This window comes from Panthera uncia, chromosome B4 (assembly GCF_023721935.1).
Source record: "Panthera uncia isolate 11264 chromosome B4, Puncia_PCG_1.0, whole genome shotgun sequence".
Classification (NCBI taxonomy): domain Eukaryota; kingdom Metazoa; phylum Chordata; class Mammalia; order Carnivora; family Felidae; genus Panthera; species Panthera uncia.
Genome location: NC_064809.1, coordinates 5579383 through 5597318, shown reverse-complemented (window position 1 = coordinate 5597318; position 17936 = coordinate 5579383). Strand labels below are relative to the sequence as shown.

The 17936-nt window shown below is 40.9% G+C and overlaps 1 protein-coding gene and 1 pseudogene across 2 annotated transcripts in view; one reads left to right on the top strand and one right to left on the bottom strand.

Moving 5' to 3' along the window:
* PFKFB3 (6-phosphofructo-2-kinase/fructose-2,6-biphosphatase 3) overlaps positions 1-17936 on the bottom strand; it is a 952670-nt gene that overhangs the window by 722172 nt on the left and 212562 nt on the right. The gene's annotated exons all lie outside the window — the stretch shown is intronic.
* LOC125918430 (nucleotide triphosphate diphosphatase NUDT15-like) lies at positions 3268-3797 on the top strand (annotated as a pseudogene).

Below are 17936 nucleotides of genomic sequence, written 5' to 3'. Positions count from 1 at the left end.
GGGATTCAGTCACTAGAGGGAGGCAGAGGAACGTGAGAAAAGCTGCAGTGGCCACCAGACAGGACCATCCTAGACCGGATCTGAGAACGCGTTACTGCCTTGACCAGGCGAGATCAGAAATCAGAAGAATTAGAGTCTTCTGCCTTGTCCTTCATTCAAAATGTGTACCTACATTTAATCAGTGTAACAGACACATTCCCTAAGAATAAGAAAAAACTGCTTATTGTAGAACAATGCAGAATTAATGCGTCCAAGCCATCAAGGGCTATTGGCTCATCAGGTCAGTGCTGTTACTCAGCTGGAAAACGTGTGGGAACCACAGCCTTCAACCACATGCTCTCTAGCTGTGCAATCCTTACCAAGTGACTGGTCCTCTCGGAACCCCAGTTTTTCATCAGTACGAGAGCCACAGTAATTGTTTCCACCTTGTTGGGTTGCTATATAAACTTAGAAACGAGAAACTTCCCCACAAAACAGCAAAGAACTACACGGACGCAAGTCCGATCATAAGTATTCACCATGAATTCAGGATTCAAGGTCGTCTGCTTAATCATGCTCTTAAGTCCTCCAGGCAAAGTCCATAAACCGTAGTTCTCGAAGGGAAGGAGGTAAGGCCCTTGCTGTTAGCATCTGACATGGTACCCGGTAAATAGTAGCTAAATTTTTTTAAAGTTTCTTAAATGAATGAGTAAAAACACTTACATGTAGGAAAACCATATAGTTTTGTATCTAAAACAAACCTTTCTTTTTTTTAACTGAAAGGAAACAGTATTAGCCATTACTCCAGGAAATGGGTCAAAAGCAGGACTGTCCCAGGCCAGCCAAGACATAAGACACTTACGTCTTATATAGCACTTAGTACGCCATAGGTGCTGCCCCAAACATATTATAGCAGTAACTCACTTAATCTTTACAACAATACAGTAAGGTTGATACTATTATTAATCATATTTGACAAATGTTTATTGGCCATCTACTATATGTCTCAAGTCTTCTAGGTTCTTGGGACACATCAGAAACAACTATGGGGCACCCGGGTGGTTCATTCAGTTAAGCTATCTGCTATCTTGCTATCTGCTCAGGTCGTGATCTCACGGCCCATGAATTCAAGCCTCACGTCGGGCTCTGCACTGACATGGTGGAGTCTGCTTGGGATTCTCTTTCTCTCCCTCTCTCTCTCTTGCCCCTTGCTCTCTCGCTCTCTCACTCTCTCTCTCCCTCTCTGAAAAATAAATTAACATTAGTTTTTTTAAAAAACAACTACAAAAACAAAGATTTCTGTCATTAAAGGGGAGGGGATGAGAAAGTCAGACAGTAAACTATAAACATAATAAATAAACTACATAGCATACGAAAAGGCCACTGGGCTGCAGACGAAAGCAGGAGAGAAAATGTGGCTATGGCAATATCACGTAGATTGCCCGCCATGACTGAGCCCCTGTTCCAACTGAGGTGATCTGTCTCCAGTCCCTGCTTTCAACCTCGACACTGTTTTCTCTTTCAGTTGTGATGTGCACCTAACCCCACATGCAAATTCATTTCCTCCGTAAGTGGCCAAGAGAAGCTCACAAAATCTGGTGATCCCTTCTTTTTTTTTTAACGATTTATTTATTTGTTCATTCATTCATTTATTATTTATTTGAGAAGGACAGAGACCACGCGAGTGGGAGACGGGCAGAGAGAGAACGAGAGAGAATCCCGGGCAGGCTCTGAGCTGTCAGCACAAAGCCTGATGTGGGGCTCGAACTCATGAATCCGTAAGATCGTGACCTGAGCCTACACCAAGGGTCAGACATTCAAGCAACTGAGCCACCCGGGCGCCCCCTGGTGATCCTTTCTTAAACTCAACTCGGCATCCTCCACGTATGCCAGACCTTTGCCACAACCGATGGCTTGATTAGGGCTACAGCCTGGCTCACACTGGATGCTGCGCCCCTGGAACTGCTTGCCTGCTCTGTGTTCATGAGTCTGGGGAAACGGCCAGACAAGCCCACCAGACAGGAATAAACAAATGACTTGGAGGGGAAGGGACAGGCTCTTGGGAAGTCTCAATTGCTTGAACTGGCACTTAAGCATGGCTGAGCCAGTGAAACCACATGATGTTGAACTTCCTCTGCATCCCACCCCCCACCCTGCTCTGTCTCCTGTGTGTACCTCTTGCCCTTCCTCATCTTGTGACTCTGGCGGAACTCCAGGGTGGTTATTCAACCTGTCTCTAGACACCCTGGGCCAAAAAAGGAAGAAAGGGCAAGTGCAGGCTCCAGGGCAAAGCTGACTGCCAAAAGCACTGTCAATGGCCTGAGGCTGGCCAGGGAGTACAAAGGGATCTTTAAATGAGAAAGTCAGCCCGCAGGAAGGGATTCAGCATATTCCCACGCGAGGGACACCCACCTGCAAAGGGATGAATATGCACACCACACAAAAAAAATAACTGAAAATAAATCTTACACCTAAATGAAAAAATAAAACTACAAAACTCAGGGGAAAAAAATATGGGAGTAAATCTTCATGACCTTGGGTTAGGCAGGGACTTCTTCGACATAACAACAACAACACCAAAAAAAAAAAATCAGATGACACAGGAAAAAACTCATAAATTGGGTTTATCAATCTTAATGTTGCTTCGGGCAACAGTAAGTCTAAAGACAACCAACAGACCTGGAAAAAAAATCTGCAAAGCCTATATCCAACAAGGGCATAGCACACAGGATATATGAACAATTCTTACAACTTAACAAGAAAAAAGGCGACCTAATTTTAAGATGAGAAAAGAATTTAAACGGACAGTTCTCTAAAGAAGACACATAGTCTATAAGCACACGAGAAAGATGCTCGATCCTTAGGGAAATGCAAATGAAACCACAAGGAGATGGCACTTTGTACCCGCCGGGGAGGCTGAAATTACCAGGATGGACAATCACAAGTGTTGATAAGGATACGGAGAAATCAGAACCACCAGACACTGCCGACAGGAACATATGACAACTCACTGACTTTGAAAACCAGTTTGGCGGTTAAATGTTAAACATACAGCCCCCAGAGGACTTAGCAGCTCCTGTCATAGGTATCTACCCAAGAGAAATGAAAACATACGTCCACACAAAGATCTGCACACAAAGCTTCATTGCAACATTACTTGTAATAGCCTAAATGTATAAACGATCCAAATGTTCACCCAGTGATTAAAGGATACACAAATGGGGGGCCTTCATACAACAGAATACTATTCAGCAATAAAAAGGAATGAAGTCCAACACAGGCTACGATATGGATCAAACTCAAAAACACCATGCTAAGGGCCGTGCTCCCCACAGCCTCCCGCCCTATGACCTTTTGCATGGAGCTGCTGGGGAGGCTCCTGGAGCTGGGGTAGGAGCAGTGGTGAGCAGCTGCAGGCATCCTCGCTGTGTCCTCCTGGGGAAGAGATAGGGGGCAGGTTCCAACTTCCTGGGGCCCATCTGAGTTCAGCGACGGTCGGGAAGAATGCACGCAAAGGAGGAACAGGGAAGAAGTAGCTCTTCACCTGAGAAGTGTTCGCTTTGCCTCCGTTGTGAATTATTTTGTTGGGGAAGAGAATTAGCATCACGTCACTATATTCACAAAAGGAGAGGCGGATGACTCGTGACCCAGAACCATGAAACACAGAGCCTGAAAAAAAATGAACGCTGAAAGGAGGCTGGCAGGCTTCTCCACCGGACCGGCCTTTCTGGGCACCATGTTGCTTAAGGGAACAAGGCTATGACCCATTTAAAGAAGATTCAGACCATCTGGCAGGATACAAAGGACATCATCTCTAGGGGAACAAGAAGATAACCTGATTCACTTAGAGAAGACAAAATAAGGTCCAGTTAGAGAAGGAAACGCATCTACATTTCAGAACAACTCCACTGTATCTAGAAAGTTCCAGATGATTGCCAGTTGATGTGCCCTCTCTTGATATTCCTATCACCCTTTCAGCCAGTACTTGAGAAACTTTCTCTGGCATTATGTCATGAATTGCATTTCAGGCTCAGGAAATGTGATAAATGGTGACATTTGGTGGTTCTATTTTCCATATTTCTTCTCTATGATGCCTGCTGTGCGGCAGCTCAAACGGACATCCTAATTCAGCTCAGTATGCCTGCTGCAGAATTTATTGTGTTTGTGGATTTTCCCCTTCCGTTTTATTTTTTTTAATTTTTTTTTTAACGTTTATTTATTTTTGAGACAGAGAGAGACAGAGCATGAACGGGGGAGGGTCACAGAGAGAGGGAGACACAGAATCTGAAACAGGCTCCAGGCTCTGAGCGGTCAGCACAGAGCCCGACGCGGGGCTCGAACCTACGGACCGTGAGATCATGACCTGAGCCGAAGTCGGACGCTTAACCGAACGAGCCACCCAGGCGCCCCCCCTTCCGTTTTATTTAAAACAAAACAGTTTTGGTGCTGTATTGTGACAGTCCTTGCAACGACAGTGAACAGGACAGGTCATTTGGGTATACTTCCCAGGTTTCTGACTGGAAACTTAAGCCAAACCATCTGGAATCTTCCCTAGCGTTAACGTATTCTCTGTAAGACCCAGCCTCCTTGTATGTAACAAGGAGATTAGATGAGGGCAGGGGTTCTCAAAGTGTGGTCTGGGGCGGTCCTTGAGACCCTTTCAAGGGCACTCAAGGTCACTGCTGTTTTTGTAATGCTAAGATATCATTTGCCTTTCCCACGGCTATTCTTTCATGAGTGCATAGAGAGAGGAATTTTCTGGAAGCCACATGATGTGTACTATTGTGACAGAAGAAACCAGGCACGCCATAGATAAAACTCTCTTCCATAGGTTTATCTCAAACATACTTGATGAGGGAATTCATTGAGATACCTCTTCAGTCTAGTACTAACCCAAGCAGATGTCTTAGAGCTTCAAAAACTTACCACAAACCTGTAGAGTTTTTCCATGTCTGCTAAATTTTTGGTAGACAGACTCATAAGGAGCTTGTGAGCCTTTTCGTTTGTTTTAAATTCACCCAATTATATATGAAGGTCTATTTCAATGGAAAGAGAAAATTACCTGGGGGCTTATTTATAGGAAAAGGTAAAAAGAAAAGTGCTATTAATATAAATATACTTACCCCAGCACCTAGTATGCTAGTTGGCATCCAGTAATCACTCAGTAAATATTTCTCTAAATGAGTAGATGAATGAAGCAGGATTTACTCTTAAGTAAGCAGTTAATTCTTAGATGGTTTGAGAATTGCCTTTAATAGAAAAAAAAAACAAAAACTAATGATGACCACTAGCAAAATCCTCTTAACATTAAATGTCAGTTTAGGTTCTGCCAGGACGCTGGGGAGTCTAAAGTCGCTCTTCATCTATTGGCCCTGAGGGGTCCTTTGTCCTAAGATAAGCAAGAGCCACATCCTAGCAAAGGTCTTCTGAGTGGAGCTTGATGTGAATTTGGTCTCCCTTAGTTCCACTTAGAAGAGACTGGTTCTTTGATATTGTCACTGTCAGCTTTCCAAATAAGACAAATGCTCTCAGATGAAATATTCTCTTCTTTGGGGCACCAAAGATGATAACTGGAGACGGCGGAGAAGGAAAGTTCAGGGATTCGTGTGTATGGGAGAAATCCGGCTTCTTGCAACATAAAACCAATCACATATTGATGCTGTGTCTATGTGTTTTTTTAACGAGGTTATTTGTGTTGTAATGAGAAGTCAGTGTGTGCTGGAGTAGTGTTTAAGTATTTAGGTTTTTGCATAATAATGTGGCTTAATAGCTTTGTTTGCAACAACGTAGCATTCCTCATTTTATTTATGAGAACAATTCGTGGGCACAAGGAACGAGCAGCCAGCAAGGAAGCTGGGCTGTTCACCGGCTTCAGGTGGACTTTCTATCCCTGTCCTCCATTCTTTCTTTTCTTTTTGATCCTTTTCAGATTCACTTTCCATCTCCTGTTTGAGGATTCCCCAAACAACGTTATCTACAGCTCAGACCTTTGTTCTAAGCTCCAGACCCAATCACACGTGAGTCATTGCCACATGAGATTTTCCACTTCTGCATTTTCTCTTGTATTCCTCTCAAGGAAATGACTCTGCCATCAGCCGAATGGCCCAAATTGGATTCCCTTTCCCCACAAAAAGCAGCCACACTTTTTTGTCCGTTCTGTTTCTCTCATGCCTTTGTTTGTTGACTTAATGGTTGAAATGGGAACATTTATGTTACATCTATTTTACAACTTTAAAAGACTAACAATGTTATATGCCAAAAATCATTAAATTGTGCACCTTTTTTCCAGTATAATTAACATGCAGTGTTACATTAGCTTCAGGTGTACAATGGGATTCAACAATTCTATACATTTCTCAGTGATCATCATAAGTGTACTCTTAATCCCCTTCACTAATTTCACCCATCCTCCTACCCACCTCCCCTCTGGTAACCATCAGTTTGTGCTCTATAGTTAAGAGTCTGTTTCTTGGTTTGTCTCTTTATTTCTTGACATGTTTGCTTCTTAAAGTCCACAAGTGAGGAAATCATATGGTATTTATCTTTCTCTGACTTATTTCACTTAGCATCGTACTCTCTAGATCCATCCATATTGTTGCAAATGGCAAGATTTCATTATTTTATGGCTGAGTAATATTCCACTGGGTACACACACACACACACACACACACACACACACAACATCTTTATCCACTCATCATTCAAGGGACATTTGGACTGCTTTCATACCTTGGCTATTATAATGCTGCAATAAACATAGGCGTGCATATATCTTCTTGAATTAGTGTTTCCATTTTCTTGGAGTAAATACCCAGCATGGAATTACTGGATCAAACACTGATTCTATTTTTAATTTCTTAAAGAAGCTCCACACCGTTTTCTGCGGTGGTTGTGCCACTGGCATTCTTACCACCAGTGCACAAGGGTTCCTTTTTCTCCACATTCTTGCCAACACTTGTTGTTTCTTGTGGGTTTTTTTTCTATTAGCCATTCTTTTTTAAGTTTATTTGTTTTGACAGAGATGGAGACAGTGCGAGTGGGGGAGGGGCGGAGAGAGAGGGAGAGAGAGAGAATCCCAAGCAGGCTCTGGGCTCCCAGAACAGAGCCCTACACAGGGCTCAAACTCACAAAACCATGAGATCATGACCCGAGCCAAAACCAAGAGTCAGACACTTAACCAGCTGAGCCACCCAGGGACCCCTATATCAGTCATTCTGACAAGTGTGCAGTGATATCTCATTGTGGTTTTGATTTGCTTTTCCCTGGTGATTAGTGATACTAGATAATATCCTAGAAACATATAACCTCTGAAAACTAAATCGGAAAGAAACAGAAAATTTGAACCGACTGAATTCCAGCAATTAAATTGAAGGAGAAATCAAACAACCCCCAACAAACAAAAGTCCAAAACCAGATGGCTTCACAAGAGAATTCTACCAAACATTTAAATAAGAATTAATACTTATTCTTCTCAAACTATTACAAAAAAATAGAAGAGGAAAGAAAGCTTCCAAATTCATCCTTTGAGGCCAGCATCACCCTGTTACCAAAACCAGATAAAGACAAAAAAAGAGAAAATTATAGGCCAATATTTCTGATGAGCATAGATGCATAAATTGCAACAAAATATTAGCAAACCAAATACAACAATACATTTTAAGAAATCACTTACCGTGATCAAGTGGGATTCATTCCTGGGTTGCAAGGTGGTTCAATATTTGCAAATCAATCAAGGTAATACACCACATTAATAAAAGAAAAGATAAGATCCACTTTACACCTAAAGACACCTTCAGATTGAAAGTAAGGGGATGGAGAACCATCTATCATGCTAATGGTCAACAGAAGAAAGCCAGAGTAGCCATACTTATATCAGACAATCTAGACTTTAAAATAAAGACTGTATCAAGATATGCAGAAGGTCATTATATCATAATCAAGGGGTCTATCCACCAGGAAGACCTAACAATTGTAAACACTTATGCGCCAAATGTGGAGCACCCAAACATATAAATCAATTAATCACAAACATAAAGAAACTCATCGACAGTAATACCATAATAGTAGGAGACTTCAACACTCCACTCACAGCAATAGACAGATCATCTAATCAAAATATCAACAAGGAAACAATGGCTTTGAATGACATACTGGACCAGATGGACTTAACAGATATATTCAGAACATTTCATCCTAAAGCAGCAGAATATACATTCTTCTCTAGTGCACATGGAACGTTCTCCAGAATAGACCATATACTGGGACACAAATCAGCCCTAAGTAAGTACAAAAAGATCGAGATCATACCATGCATATTTTCAGGCCACATCGCTATGAAACTCAAAATCAACCACAAGAAAAAATTTGGAAAGGTAACAAATACTAGGGAGACTGAAGAATGAATGGGCTAACCAAGCAGTTAAAGAGGAAATTAAAAAGTACATGGAAGTCAATGAAAATGATAACACCATGACCCCAAACCTCTGGGACGCAGCAAAGGCAGTCATAGGAGGAAAGTATATAGCAATCCAGGCCTTCCTAAAGAAGGAAGAAAGATCTTAGATACACAACCTAACTTTACGCCTTAAGGAGCTGGAAAACGAACAGCAAAGAAAACCCAAAACTAGCAGAAGACAAGAAATAATAAAGATTAGAGAAGAAATTAATGCTATCAAAACCAAAAAACAAAACAAAACAAAACAAAAAAAAAAAACAGTAGAACAGATCAATGAAACCAGAAGCTGGTTCTTTGAAAGAATTAACAAAATTGATAAACCACTAGCCAGTTTGATCAAGAAGAAAAAGGACCCAAATAAATAAAATCAAGAATGAAAAAGGAGAGATCACAACAAACACAGCAGAAATAAAAACAATAATAAGAGAATAGTATGAGCAATTATATGCCAATAAAATGGGCGATCTGGAAGAAATGGACAAATTCCTAGAAACATATACACTACCAAAACTGAAACAGGAAGAAATAGAAAATTTGAACAGACCCATGACCAGCAAGGAAATCGAATTTGTAATAGAAAATCTCACAAAAAACAAGAGTCCAAGGCCAGATGGCTTTCCAGGGGAATTCTACTAAACATTTAAGGAAGAATTAACATCTATTCTCTTGAAGGTGTTCCAAAAAATAGAAATGGAAGGAAAACTTCCAAACTCTTTCTATGAAGCCAGCATTACCTTGATTCCAAAACCAGAGACTCCACTAAAAAGGAGAACTATAGACCAATTTCCCTGATGAACATGGATGCAAAAATCCTCAACAAGATATTCGCCAACCAGATCCAACAATACATTAAAAAAATTATTCACTGCGACCAAGTGGGATTTATACCTGGGATGCAGGGCTGGTTCAATATCCACAAAACAATTAATGTGATTCATCACATCAATAAAAGAAAGGACAAGAACCATATGATCCCCTCAATAGATGCAGAGAAAGCATTTGACAAAATACAGCATCCTTTCTTGATAAAAACTCTCAAGAAGGTAGGGATAGAAGGAGCATACCTCGAGATCATAAAAGCCATATATGAACAACCCAATGCTAATCTCATCCTCAATGGGGAAAAACTGAGAGCTTTCCCCCTAAGGTCAGGAACAATACAGGGATGTCCACTCCCACCACTGTTATTCAACACACTATTGGAAGTCAGCCTCTGCAATCAGAAAACACAAAGAAATAAAAGGCATCCAAATCAGCCAGGAGGAGGTCAAACTTTGACTCTTCGCAGATGACATGATACTGTATATGGAAAACCCAAAAGATTCCACCAAAAAACTTCTAGAATTGATTCATGAATTCAGCAAAGTTGCAGGATATAAAATCAATGCACAGAAATCGGTTGCATTCCTATTCACCAACAATGAAGCGACGGAAAGAGAAATCAAGGAATCGATCCCACTTACAGTTGCACAAAAAAAAAAAAAAAAACCATAAAATACCTAGGAATCAATCCAACCAAAGAGGTGAAAAATCTATCCACTGAAAACTATAGAAAGCTTATGAAAGAAATTGAAGAAGACACACAAAATTGGAAAAAGATTCCATGCTCCTGGATAGGAAGAACAAATATTGTTAAAATGTCAAATACTACCCAAAGCAATCTACATATTCAATGCAATCCTTATCAAAATAACACCAGCATTCTTCACAGAGGTAGAACAAATAATCCTAGCATTTGTATGGAACCAGAAAAGACCCCAAATAGCCAAAGCAATCTTGAAAAAGAAAACCAAAGCAGGAGGCATCACAATCCCAGACTTCAAGCTCTACTACAAAGCTGTAACCATCAAGACAGTATGGTACTGGCCCAAGAACAGACACTCAGATCAATGGAACAGAACAGAGAACCCAGAAATGGACCCACAAACGTATGGCCAACTCATCTTTGACAAAGCAGGAAAGAATATCCAATGGAATAAAGAGTCTCTTCAGCAAGTGGTGCTGGGAAAACTGGACAGCGACGTGCTGAAGAATGAACCTGGGCCACTTTCTTACACTATACACAAAAATAAACTCAAAATGGATGAAAGACCTCAATGTAAGACAGGAAGCCATCAAAATCCTCAAGGAGAAAGCAGGCAAAAACCTCTTTGATCTCAGCCGCAGCAACTTCTTATTCAACATGTCTCCAGAGGCAAGGGAAACAAAAGCAAAAATGAACTACTGGGACCTCATCAAAATAAAAAGCTTCTGCACAGCGAAGGAAACAATCAGCAAAACTAAAAGGCAACCAACAGAATGGGAGAACATATTTGCAAATGACATATCAGATAAAGGGTTAGTATCCAAAATCTATAAAGAACTTATCAAACTAGGGGCGCCTGGGTGGCTCTGTTGGTTAAGTGTCTGACTTTGGCTCACATCATGATCTCACGGTTTGTGAGTTCGAGCCCCGTGCTGGGCTCTGTGCTGTCAGCTCAGAGCCTGGAGCCTGCTTTGGATTCTGTGTCTCCTTCTCTCTTTGCCCCTCCCCCACTTGTGCTCGGTCTCTCTCTGTCTCTCAAAAATAAATAAATGTAAAAAAAAAAAAAGAACTTATCAAACTCAACACCCAAAAAACAAATAATCCAGTGAAGAAAAGGGCAAAAGACATGAATAGACACTTCTCCAAAGAAGACATCCAGATGGCCAACCAACACACGAAAAAATGCTAAACAATACTCATCATCAGGGAAATACAAACCAAAACCACAATGAGATACCACCTTATACCTGTCAGAATGGCTAACAGTAACAACTCAGGCAACAACAGATGTTAGTGAGGATGCAGAGAAAGAGGATCTCTTTTGCGTTGTTGGTGGGAATGCAAGCTGGTGCAGCCACTCTGGAAAACAGTATGGAGGTTCTGCAAAAAATTAAAAATAGAACTACCCTACGGCCCAGCAATTACACTACTAGGCAAATATCCACGGCATACAGGTGTGCTGTTTCGAAGGAACTCATGCACCCCCATGTTTATAGCAGCACTATGAACAATAGCCAAAGTATAGAAAGAGCCAAAATGTCCATCCATGGATGAATGGATAAAGAAGATACATATATATATATATATATATATATATATATATATATATATACAATGGAGTATTACTCGGCAATCAAAAAGAATAAAATCCTGACATCTGCAACTACGTGGATGGAATTGGAGGGTATTATGCTAAGTGAAATTAGTCAGTCAGGAAAGACAAAAATCATATGACTTCATTCATATAAGGACTTTAAGAGACAAAACAGATAAACATGAGGGAAGGGAAACAAAAATAATATAAAAACAAGGAGGGGGACAAAACAGAAGAGACTCATAAATATGGAGAACAAACTGAGGGTTACAGGAGGAGTTGTGGGAGGGGGAATGGGCTAAATGGATCAGGGGCACTAAGGAATCTACTCCTGAAATCACTGTTGCACTATATGCTAACTAATTTGGATGTAAATTTAAAAAAATAAAAAATGAAACAAGTTAAAAATTAAAAAAAAACAAAGAAACAAAGAAACAAAGAACCATACAATCCTTTCAACAGATGCAGAAAAAGCATTTGATAAAGTAACGTCCATTCATGATAACATCCCTCAACAAAGTAGGCTTAGAGGAAATGTACCTCAACATAATAAAGACCACATATGAAAATCCCACAACTAATATCATCCTCAGTGGGGAAAAACTGAGCTTTTCCTCTAGGGTCAAGAACAAGATAGTGACGCCCACTCTTAACACTTATTCAACACAGTACTGGAATCCGTAGCCACAACAATCAGACAAGAAAAAGAAATAAAAGGCATCCACATCAGTAAGGAACGGGTAAAACTGTCACTATTTGCAGATGATATGATACTGTATAGAAAACCCTAACGACTCCCCCAAAAATCTCTCATGCCTTTGAATCCTTCATCACATTATCCCAGCCGCCTTTCCCTTGGTCCAGGGTTTCATCACTTTTTCCCAAGACTGTGCCTACAGCTTTACCACTCTTAATGATTGCCTGAAGATTTTTTCATACCAAACCTGCAGAACCTGAATTTTCAATGACAGAAAAAATGAGTCACATTGGGCAAAGGGGAACAGAATATGCCACCCCAAAATATGCCATGTGGCATACTGATTGTTTTAAAAATTAAAATCACTTAAGAAACAGCCAGTGCGGGGCGCCTGGGTGGCTTGGTCGGTTAAGCGTCCGACTTCAGCTCAGGTCATGATCTCACGGTCCGTGAGTTCAAGCCCCGCGTCGGGCTCTGTGCTGACAGCTCAGAGCCTGGAGCCTGTTTCAGATTCTGTGTCTCCCTCTCTCTCTGCCCCTCCCCTGTTCATGCTCTGTCTCTCTCTGTCTCAAAAATAAATAAACGTTAAAAAAAAAAATTAAAAAAAAAAAAAAAGAAACAGCCAGTGCAAGAAGGATACTCTGACCCTTTCCTGTCCTCCCTGGAAGCAGGAAATAAATCTCCCATGTGAAAGGTACCCTCCCTATACCAGGAGGAAAAGAGACATCCTTTATTAATATAAAATATACATGACATAAAATTTACCATCTTCACTCTCTGACTTTTGATAGTACTCCTAGAGTGACTTTCCTTTTTTTTTTTTTCAATTTTTTTTAATGTTTTATTTATTTTTGAGACAGAGAGAGAGCATGAGCAGGGGAGGGGCAGAGAGAGAGGGAGACACAGAATCCGAAGCAGGCTCCAGGCTCTGAGCTGTCAGCACAGAGCCCGATGCGGGGCTCAAACTCACGGACCGTGAGATCATGACCTGAGCCGAAGTCGGACGCTTAACCGACTGAGCCACCCAGGCACCCCTAGAGTGACTTTTCTAAAACTAAATTTGATGGTCATTTCCAGCTTGTTTCCAGTTTGGGACCAGGACAAGTAAATCTGCTATGAGCACGTGTTCATGCTAGCTTGTGGGTTCATATGTGTACCTGTTTCTGTTGGAGTGAAAAAACCTAGGAGTGAAATGGCTAGATCATAGAGTAAACATGTCTTTACTAGAGAAATTTTAGTGCACTTACTTTGTAAGAGGCCTCTTCAGACCTTGCCGGGGGGAAATAAGTCCTATTAACATTCTGGAATATTTTTAAAAATCCAAACTCTGAAATGCATTTAGACCCAAGAGTTTTGCATGAGGGGTTTAGAGTTGTAAATAAAATGTAAAGCAAGCACATACACGGCAATTTGATTTCTTGGAGGTACGTGTGAAATTCCCATTTGTTTCCCAGTCCACCGCCCCATCATTGCTCATAAGGAATCTATATTTCTTAGTCCTCTCTCTCTTTCTGTTTGGGTTTATTTGTTGCCGTGTTCTTTGTCTGTGTTGGTTTGTAAGTACAAAACCCTAGAAGGAAGAGGTGCTAAGGTTCTTGGGTTGTGGATGACAATGACTAAGAATAGTCCTCAAAGACTTCAAGGTTGGTGCTCAAACTTGGATGGGAAGGCCTCACACAGATTCCCATTCAGCAGGTAAGGAGGTTTCCAAATGTGCCTTTTAGCAGCCACTCCGTGATTCTGATATGCTCGGCTATGCCCACACTTTGAGAAATACCACTCTTAAGGCAGTTTACAAGAATAACCAATATGGTCATTGTCCTTTGCCCAAGCCTAACATCCCTGATACAGAGTGTGCCTTTCCTAAAGGCAGTGTAGGACACTAAAGCCCTTTATTTTAAACTTCGGACACTTTGAATGGAATCCTATTGTAATCAATTGGACCAAATATCAACATTATTATTTACAGTTCATTAAAATGAAATTCTTTTGTTACACAGCAGAGAGGAACACAGTACTCTCTTTGTGTACTGAAAGCCTCCCCAGGTTAGAAAAAAGTGAAGCAGAGGGAATTTTGAAAAAGCCCATTCTTAAAGCACTAAATAGTGATGCCTGGAGATGTTTTCATAACAAACCTGCAGAAACTGAATTTTCAACGACAGAGAAATGAGTGATGTTGGGTGAAGGGGAACAGAATATGCCACCCCAAAATATGCCATACTGATTATTTTTTTTTTAACGTTTATTTATTTTTGAGACAGAGAGAGACAGAGCATGAACGGGGGAGGGTCAGAGAGAGAGGGAGACACAGAATCCAAAACAGGCTCCAGGCTCTGAGTGGTCAGCACAGAGCCCGACGCGGGACTCGAACTCATGGACCGTGAGATCATGACCTGAGCCGAAGTCGGATGCTTAACCGACTGAGCCACCCAGGTGCCCCAATACTGATTATTTTAAAGTGACTTAAGAAACAGCCAGTGCAAGAAGGATACTCTGACCCTCTTCTGTCCCCCATGGAAGCAGGAAATAAATCTCCCATGTGAAAGGTACCCTCTCTCTACCAGGAGGAAGAGAGATATCCTTATCACCAGAGATAGGGAATTTAGGGCCAAGAAGGCTATATACACAATTGTTGTTACTTCTTCATTAATTTACTAAGCCCTTTGTCTTGTAAAGCCATCACAAATTTATTTTTTCTCTTTCTAAGGGGTATAAAAACTGTCTGCTTTAATCACTTCTTGCAGACTCAAATTTTTATGGGCTCCTGTATGTATGAAATTAAATTTGTTCTTCTACTGTTAATCTGATTTCTGTCAACTTAATTATTAGCCAGCCGAAGAACCTAGAAGGGAAGAAGGGAAAAAATTTCCTTCCCTACACGGGTCATTGACTTTATGGAAAATTTTGTGAAAAATAAAGATGCTTTGTTGTGAACCATTTAAAGAACACGCATACAAACAAACAAAAAACCCACTATGCTAAGTGGAAGAATCCAGTCACAAAAGACCACTTATTATATGATTCCATTCTTATGAAATATCCAGCCTAAGCAAATCTAGAGACAGACAGTAGATGAGTGGTTACCTAGGGCTGGAGAATGGGAGGATGGGGGGATTTCTTTTGAGGTGATGAAAATGTTCTAGAATTAGATTATGGTGGTAGCCGCACAACTCTGTAACTGTACAAAAACCACTGAATCGTATATTTTAAAAGGGTGAGTTTTGTGGTATGTGAATTATATCTCAATAATGTTTATTATTAAAAATCAACTTTTTAAGGAAAAAAAGGCTTGTGTTTTAGCTAAGGAATTACAATCTAGCAAATGATAATGAGAATTCATTGTTGGGTCCTAGCACAGGTGATGATTCTTAATTTATGATTTATAGAAATGTGACAATATTAGCATTTACCTTCCCAGAGCATAAATGATATCACTATCAAAAGCTATTTGATATGGGGTGATTTTAATATCTAGTAATTTTTTGTGTCTCTTGAGCTGGAAGGTCTTACAACTTGGGGATTCCAGCAAGTCTGCATCTTACTGATAGAGAAAGGTAGGGAAATACTACGGTGGTTCATTCAGACCTGTCATGATAGCTAAGAAAAACAGGGAGGCAAGCAAAAGGGTGGCTGTAAAGGCTGTAGTCGGCACCGTGCTTTGACAGACAGCGCCTCAGTGGTGTCGATGATAACGACTGCAGCTCTGTCCTAGGGCGTGGAAGTCCTCCGGGAAATATTCATGAGAAGAAGGACTGAAAGATGCATTTCTGGAGAAAAACATTCTCAGGTATTCAGTCACTCTTGTTCTGGCATACTCATCATTAACTGTTGAGAAAATAAGACTATAAAACTTGTCTCCATTCTTGGAAGCAACCCGAGTTTTCTTCCTCCTCCTGGGTTTTCAACTGTAACTTCCTCTTTTCTCAATCAGCTGTTGAGCTAAATTCATTTACTTCAACAGGTTGCCCAGTGTGTTTTCCAGTCGCAATAAAGAGGCACATATATTGACTATGAGTGTCTGAGTAAGCAGGTGCCCCTGGCACATAATACAACCAGTCCCCAAGCTGCGCTCACAACCAGAAAGAGAAATGGTATTGCTCATTGAAGCTGATACCGGTAAGCTGGCTACTTGTAGGTCTCGCCTGCATTTTCAGATATTTTTAGATAGATATTTACATATTTTAGTTCTTCCCCCTCTACTCCAGGAAATAAGTGGCAGATTAGAAAAACATTCAAGCCCCCAAGCCATCAATGGTTTGTCATTTGCCCTGTGAATCAGCAAGCAGACTGTGGAGACACAACACTTCTCTGGAAACCAGGCTTCCAAATGTAAGACAGGGAGGCAGATGGGGAAGGCCTAGAGTGTGTCAAAGTCAAAATCACTCAGGTCTTTGCTGAATCCCACCTACCACCAAAGACAAGGAGTACACTGAAAGGCACTTAATGCAAATAAGCTAAGCAGACTTTAACAGTCCTACAGAAATGGCAGTAGCAGCCTCCTTTTCCTATGTATTCTATGAAGTCACTCCTCCCTGCATGTTAGTATCTGGGAGATACCAGAGCCTACACGGTAGGGATTAAGTGCATATATACAGATGCTGAGACCTTCCCAGCTCTCTCTCTCTCTCTCTGGCTCTCAGAACTCAGACTCAGGCCTTTACCCCAGACAAGAGATCCATCGACTTTTCTGTGGAATCTGCTCCAGCCAAGAAGACAGGAGAGCAGGACAGCCAAGGGAGTTCCCGAACTCAACAACGCAGCTGGATGGCCCTTCTCTAAAGCTCAGCTACCATGCTCCATTCACATGCATAGATCTCTATCAAAGTCGGGGTTGATCTAGGTCGTCAGAAAACAATCACAGATTATGAGATAGCTGAGGAAAACCTCTAATAAGAAAGACAGAGGCCAAATCAAAAAAAAAAAAAAAGAATAAAAGGCAATTTAGAGACAACAAAGTCTACATATAAAGGGCAAAATAAACTCCCAAAAGAGAAGCTATCACTAACAGCATAAGAGAGTTAAACAAGACACAAGAAAATATGCTATGTAAGAGTAACACTTGAAGGACAACAATAGCGAAGAATTCTTGAAAATGAAACGCACGAAAAACAATAGGAGAACTGAAACATAAAGTTGAGGAAATATCCTATAAGGGAAGGCAAATAAAATAAAGAGATGGATCAAAGGAAATAAAAGACGAGAACATCAGAAGGTCAGTCCGGTGGGTCCAACCCCCGAATACTAGGAAATACAGAAAGTAATCGAGACAAGAGAGGAGCCAGAATCACCAGGGAAGTAATTCGAGGAAATTTATCAAAATCAAAGGTAATGCATGTGAAGGTTAAAAGATATTACCAAAAATTCAAGAAAACAAAAGAACATCGCCCCAAGAAATACTGTCGCACAATTTCAGAACACCAGGAACAAGAGGAGATCCTAGAGTCTTCCATGTGGGATGGAGAACAGGTTTCTTCAAAACCCCGGGCATCAGAATGACATCACATCTCTCAATAACACCACCAGGTGATAAAAGGTCACAGAGCAATGTCTTCAAAATCCGGATGGAAGAAGTATTCGCAACCCAAGCTAGTATACCCAGACAAAACATCACTCAAGTGTTAGGACGGGGTATAGACATTTTTGGACGTGCAAAAGTTTTGGGAAGTAAAAACCAATACCTCCCATG